The 6,702-nt window shown below is 43.1% G+C and overlaps 1 protein-coding gene and 2 long non-coding RNA genes across 5 annotated transcripts in view; 1 reads left to right on the top strand and 2 right to left on the bottom strand.

Moving 5' to 3' along the window:
• The window catches only part of CTNNB1 (catenin beta 1), a 42,304-nt gene extending 41,978 nt beyond the window's left edge, over positions 1-326 (bottom strand). For all 3 annotated transcript variants that reach the window (XM_040479898.1, XM_040479899.1, XM_040479900.1), the window contains exon 1: positions 142-326. The gene's annotated coding sequence lies outside the window, so the exon portion shown is untranslated. The remainder of the gene's footprint in view (positions 1-141) is intronic.
• A 647-nt stretch (positions 327-973) lies between these two features.
• Positions 974-2,858, top strand: LOC121033509 (uncharacterized). Its single transcript, XR_005791950.1, has 2 exons — positions 974-1,115; positions 1,741-2,858. It is a non-coding gene; the product is annotated as an uncharacterized LOC121033509 (long non-coding RNA).
• LOC121033508 (uncharacterized) lies at positions 2,493-5,488 on the bottom strand. The gene is made up of 3 exons (XR_005791949.1): positions 4,972-5,488; positions 4,194-4,273; positions 2,493-3,881 (listed from the first exon to the last, which is right to left on the bottom strand). It is a non-coding gene; the product is annotated as an uncharacterized LOC121033508 (long non-coding RNA).
• Between the last annotated feature and the right edge of the window lie 1,214 nt (positions 5,489-6,702).

Raw genomic sequence — 6,702 nt, 5'->3', positions numbered from 1 at the left:
CCAGCTCCCCACCCCGGGCCTCCGCGCCGCGCCGGGCCCGGTTCCCAGCCGCCGCCGGGACCGCGCGCCCGCGACGAAGTTTGGCTCCGAAGACGGAGCGGGAGCAGCCCCGGAAGGGTAAGGAAAGGAGCGCCCAAGCACCTCAGGGGAACAGGCTCCTCCCGCCGCTGGAGTCCGACCGTCCTCGGCCTGCTGTTGCGGCTCGGCGGGGACCGGAGCTGCTCCTCGGACCTTCCTCCGTCTCCGCCTCCCCTCGCTCTCCGCTCCTAGGGCCGGGCTAGCGCGGCTGCCACAGACCGAGAGGCTTAAAATGGCGCCGCACAAGGAGCTCTTATAAGTCGCGCAGTGGCCGCTGTATCCTGCCGCCACCGGCGCAGCGCGGAGCGTTCCTCCGCGCGAGGACAAGGGGCGGGGCGCGAGAGAGCGGCGGAAAGTAGTCCCCGCGCCGCCCAGCGCCCGCCGTCGTCCGACCGCCCGGGGCCGGGGCGGGGCGCCCGCGCACTCCCCGGCCGCTCCCCGGAGAGGGACCCGGGGCTGGCCCGCGGTGCGGGTCTGGGGGGGCGGCTCGCTAGGGCGCTGTGGTCCGAGGCGGGGAGGCCCGGGGACGGAGGGAGGGCGGCACCCGGAGCCTCTACTGTCCGGAGCCTGGCGCCCCCGCCCCCGCTCGGGCCCCGACCGGGAGAGCAGACGCGGGCTTGCCGCAAGCTTCCCGCTGCCCGCGGAAGGCGGCCTCTGGGCTCCGGCCCTCGGGGGGGGGGGGCGGGGGGGGCGGGTGGCGGCGCGGGCCCTGAGGTCGCGGCCGGAGCTGCTGGCCGCCGCCGCCGCAGCCGCCCGGCTGTCGAGTCGAGGAACTCCAGCGGTTTAGGGCTTCCGTGGTCTTTGCGGTCTGGGCCTCATTCTCCCCGCAGGACTCGGCTCGTCTGCGAGCCGCACATCGCCCCAACCCCCCCCCCCCCCCCCCGCCACTGTCCGGGTCGCGGATCCCGCGTCCCGACCGGTTGCTCAGCCTGAATTTGGAAGTGAAACACCGGGCCGGGCCGCCTGCGATCCCTCCTCCCGAAGGCTGTGAACTCTTAGGATGGGCGCCCAGTCCGCAATTCAACAAGTCTTTAGGAGTAAGCGCTGTGAACAAATGACTGATGGAAATGGATTAGCTCTAGAACCCTGTCAATTAGGTTAATTCTGATGGATTCCATTTTTATCTGGTTCCACAGTACTAGTATTGATAGATTTATTTGTGAGCATGTTTCTTTGGAGGAAATGCATTTCTAAGGTATTACTTTTTTGAGAAATCAAGTATGTTGTTTATGGAAGGAGTAATCTATTAGGCAGCTTGTGATTTTTGAAAACTAATTTTCGATTCCTCAAAAACATTTTCTAATTCGTATCAGCAGGCTAAAATTGGGTCTTCCTTTCCCTTGGAAATGTCTCGATTGTCACCCAGCAAGATAGGCATTTGTTTATCAAAGCTGAAACAATCATGATTGATTCAGTTTCTCTGCTCTATTATTTTATGCTTATTTTTCCTCCAAAACAATGGAGAGTGCAAAAAGCAACAGTGAAAGTTGTCTTGGGTCTTTTATCCCTATAATTAATGAATGCAAACAATAGATCTTTATACATAGGTATGGGCAGGAAACCTACTTGTTCACTCATGGAGTAGGATATGTAGTTTTAGGCAAGCTAATGCTCAGGGCCAACATGTTCTTTAAATAATTCCTTTTTCCCCCCGTCTTAAAGGTATTTTACTACATACAGCGGTAACGTTTAACTGCTATGACCATACCAGTGGAAAAAGTACACACACTAAGACGATGTTCGGTGAGATCCATTGTCTAGAATTACTTTCTCATTTTTATCTGCGCAAGTAATTCTATAGAATTAAATATAGCCGATGGTGGTGATTAACTCGGCCAGTGAGAATTCAAACAAATTAAACTAAAAAAGGTATTTCATCAAAGCAGTGTTTCTCATGTAAACTCAGAGTGTAAATAGCGTTTCCAGGCACTGACCCCCAATTTTAATCCTCATAAAAAGTATTAAAGAATATACAGTTGATTCGATTAGAGTCATACATTTAAAATCAGATGACTGATTAATATTTGAGCAATTTTTCATGGATGTTTCCTTTTTGTATATTCCCTTTGGAGGGGGATTGGTTTTGTTTTTTTTTTTTTTTTTTTCTCAATAAGGCGCTCTGTTAAAACTGGTTTAGAGATATTTGCACCATTAGAACCTCTAAAGGATAAAAACTCTTCTATGTTTGTATTTCTTTATTCAGATACCAAAATAATTGAAACATTTTCTATAATTTAGATATCTTAATCCAAATTTGGAATTAAGATATTTAAATCCCTGCTAATATTTTAGGCAAACACCATGTCATTAAAGGAAATGTAAAATTTGCAACAATGCAGTAAGCTGCGTTTCCTATCAAATTTAAGTGTACTGAAGAATTACTGTGTGACTAGCATTTAAAAATATTAGTTGAATTTAACAGATTGCTCAGAATTTTTATTTTCTTCCCTCAAAAAACAGAAATTGTTCCACTTGTCTCACCAAACATATGAGATGAATAACTTCTGTGCAATAAAGACAAATGCTACCATTAAACCAGTAAGAAATACAAGCATCAAAATACCTGATGAGTTGGTAAAATAATTGCTTTTGTAAAAATGATTTTTCAAAATGGGCCTTGGGCAATATGTTTCATAAACATTTGGTTATCTTTTTACACCTTCTTCTAGAGCCAGCCATTTGGGTTTGACATGAATTAATCCATTTTAATGCAAAAGACTGCATTAAACAGAAAAAAAAAAAAAAGCTGCAAAAGACAAATGGTTCCAAATTTCAGGCTCTGTGCCTAGAAACCAAAAGTGTCTCCAGCTGGTTTAACAGAGGAAGTATTACTTGTCATGATATTAGACCATTGGCACATCAAGCAGTGATTACATGGATTCTGAATGGAAAGCATCCCTTCACTAAAACACATGATTCTGAATCACCTTAGGCAAAGAAAGAAATGCCCAGCGTGTTTGTGCACTTCCAACAGAAACGTTAATCAAGGCAGCACTGTAAAGAAGGCCCATTCACTTTTTGGATAGTTAACTGTCAAATCCATTAATTAAACATTTATTGAGCACTATGACAATGAGTTTCCTTTAGAGAGAGGGAAATGAGTGGCCGGCTTCTTTTGATTAGGTCCCTTAAATTAATGTATAATTATAGCTGTTAATCAGTCCTACTTACAAGTAAGCAGAAATGGTAGAAAATAAGAACTGTGTAACGAGGGTGTGGTCTCCTCTGGACTCTATATCCGAACCTCCTTGAGAAGAAACCTCTCCCAGCAGAAAGGTAAGACTAAATAATATTCCCTGCATTTATAAACAGTCCCAATTCTCTAAGAAGGTGTGTTAAAAATATTTCTTTCTGAACAACGTGAAAACGTTGGGCAATAATCAGATCAGGTTTTCATTTAGCAGCTCATCAAGTGCGCTATTTATGGATTGGGACTTTTGATTCGCAATACATCATCTCAGGGTTCAGTGTTATCTTTTGATTTCTTTCCAGCTGAACAGGCTAAGTAGTTGTAAATACCTCTTGTCAGGCTACATGGTTGGCTATTCTCGCACACAGAAGTAATCTAGGAACCCACTGGGCAAATTCGGCGGAGAGCCACCGTGGAAAGCTTGCATCTGGTGCGCTGCGGCATGAGGGAGGGGGCTGTGAAGGTGGTGGGAGGCGATGGCCATGGTGGTGGCCGTGGCAGCAGCAGTGGTAGCTACGATCATGGCGGCTTCAGTTATGCCAGGAACACGGTTCCTGCTTGGAGTTAGCGTTCTCGAGGCCTTCCTTGGTTTGACACAACAGTCCTTGCCATACTAAGGAAGTACATACATTTAATGGCTACCATAGAAAGTGTGAAGGAAAAGCAATGGAGATATCATCCATGATATTCAAAGAACACAAAGGTGTATGTTTCTAAGAATTAAGACAAATACCTAACCGCTGCGTTGCAAAGAAATCACGCTTTGGAGACATAACCCCCCCCCCCCACATAGACACACACACACACACACACACACACACACACACACACACACACTTCTGTATTAAAAATTTCAAAATGGTTGCAGATATTTCATTCACAAGAAGGTTAAAGGCGTTTCCCATCGCAAGAAGGATTAACTTACCGGAGGATTCTGGGACTGCAGATGTATACTGCGGCAAAATCCTAAATTCATCGAAAAAAATCATTTCTGGACTCCAGCTGCTAAAAATAATAGAATTATAGTAAATCATGGATAAGATTAAAATAAGCCATTTTCACATTCCAAAGTGTTCAGGAAAAAATGATTCTTTTCTTTTAACTCATTTCTTAAACAATGCAAATTTTAAAGTAGCTTTTCTTTCCAGAGCACGCAGCGCCATGAAATCGATAATTTTTGATCTTTCGGTTAGTAGGCAACATGGTGAGCTATTGCAGGGACTGCAGGCAGCAGACATGTTCTTGTCAGCTAAAAATTTTCATATTGTTTTTGAATCCATTGAGATTTGTAGATGTGATATCACCGTTTTTTTTTTGTTTTGTTTTGTTTTAGCCTGCACTGGGCTATTGGGGACGCAAACTCTCAGTTTATCGACACATACATGTCTATTGCTTTATATATATTAAAAACAGGGAGTCTTACTGGATCTTAAACAAAAAATTATGTAAAAGGAGTGGCTGGTGTGATTATAATCCCATCATGCAGGGTCCACGGTTCCCATTTAGTGAAATTTCGCAGAGGGCAACTTCTTAAGAACATCCCTGCTGTGCAGAGTGAAAAGCATGAACAAACCAAAGACAGAATTCATCTGTGTTTATATTTTACAAACAATGAAAAACCTACTCTTTGTATGCCTCTTTTCCCCCACCTTATTATTTCATGAAAACTGCAGCATTTTCCCCGCCCCCATCCAAACACTCACCACCCCAGCACTGCAGTGTTCCGTCCCTCTTTTGCTTCTTCGTCTTCTTTTTCGCTTTCACAAATTCTGCACGCGCCATCTTTGTGTGGGGTGATTCTTTGCTAATTTCAGTTACCCATTCTCTTACAAATCGGTTCAGAAATAGAAAATTATAGTGCGCTTTGGGGCTTAATTTGCCTAAATTTCTTTCAGTCTTTCCTTCTGACATAGAAAAATGGAAACGACAGGGGGGGAAGCCAAAAAGAGAGATATTTCTATTATTTCCATAACCTGTTGTATACAGTGGTGATAAAAAATATTATTAACATAATAGCAACAGCTGCAGCCTAAATAGAAGCTATGAGATAATTAATGTGCTACAACAAATTAATTTGCTGCAGGTGCCTCTGCTGTGAACTGAGTAACCCATGCCATATAAAGTCTAAATACAATTATGATTCCCCCCACACACTAAAGCAAAAGACAGAGCAAAATGTCTTGTTCAGTAAATATTTTGCATGCCTATTGTAAAAAATAAAATCCTCTCCAGCCTCTTCCCCTCCCTGTCCCCCATCAAGCCATCTCAGATGGTTTAGTCATCAGTGGAGAAGTGTGGAGTTGGATCGGGTGTGTACGTGTATTAGTGTCTATGTACAGAGATGGAGGTTTTATGCTGTGTCTTAGTTGGAAAACGTATGGACCGGCTATAAATTTCTTTTTAAGAATTAGAGATCGTTTATAATATTTAAGAGCCCTATTGGTTTTAAAACAAAAATTAGATGGATTAATGTATATAGCCAGAAGAAAAATAACTGTGTTGAGGAGTTGCCCATCCGAATTAATCTTTCTAAAAAAATCGTATATCTTTTAAAAGAGAGAAATGTGTTTGTAGTAGTGTAACATGCTTCACTGATGCAAAAGAGACTTTTTTTTTCCTCTCACTTGCTGTCAAGTTGAACATTTATGGAGAATGGTGGCAGATTATATCACAAGTATATGCCAGAAATACACTGCATCGGGGCAGCTCGGACAGGGGCCTGGAGAAGGTCACAATGCCAGAAGCAAATGTCCATTTTCTGTTTTGTACCACTCAGCAAAAAATAACTTTGGGCCTAGAAAAGTGGAGGAACAGAGAGATTGATTTTTTTTTTTTTTTAACTACCTGACTAAAAAAATTCTCTTTGAGTAAGGCTATAGTCCTTTCTGACTTTTCTTCCAGTTATGCCACTGAATAAAATGACATTCTTGTTTTCACTGTAGCCTTGGTTCGTTGTTTGTTAAAAGTATACATTTTATCGTGGTCTAAATACCCAAGGTTATTGGTTATTAAAATGTATTGTGTTAAATTTCAATTCTAAATCCTATTACAAATTAGATTATTTCTTAAATATCACATAGCATTCTACAGCATTTTGATTTAACCTTGCAGACATTTTAGTGCTAGGATAAGATACGAAATTATTCTAACAGAACACTGTTTCAGCTGTACCCAGAAGGGACAGTACACATGCACAAGTTTTCTTTAAAATGGATTTTATTTCCTATATTTCTTTCGGGTGGACAAGTGGTACCTGTCACTAACATCTGATGCAGAGGTACCGCACATTTGTCATAGCATTTCTCATGTGGTGACGGGCGTACGTTTTACTTCATCTTTCTTTTGTTTATACCAAGGCTGCATTCTTCATAATCCATCTTCAAATCTGCTCATATTTTGAATTTACAATTGGAGAATTTGAGTTGGTGGGGGGA

Source organism: Herpailurus yagouaroundi, unplaced genomic scaffold, assembly GCF_014898765.1.
Source record: "Herpailurus yagouaroundi ecotype Mexico unplaced genomic scaffold, PumYag 159, whole genome shotgun sequence".
Lineage (NCBI taxonomy): Eukaryota > Metazoa > Chordata > Mammalia > Carnivora > Felidae > Herpailurus > Herpailurus yagouaroundi.
The sequence above is the reverse complement of the archived record's forward strand: the minus strand, read 5'-3'. Positions and strand labels throughout refer to the sequence as shown.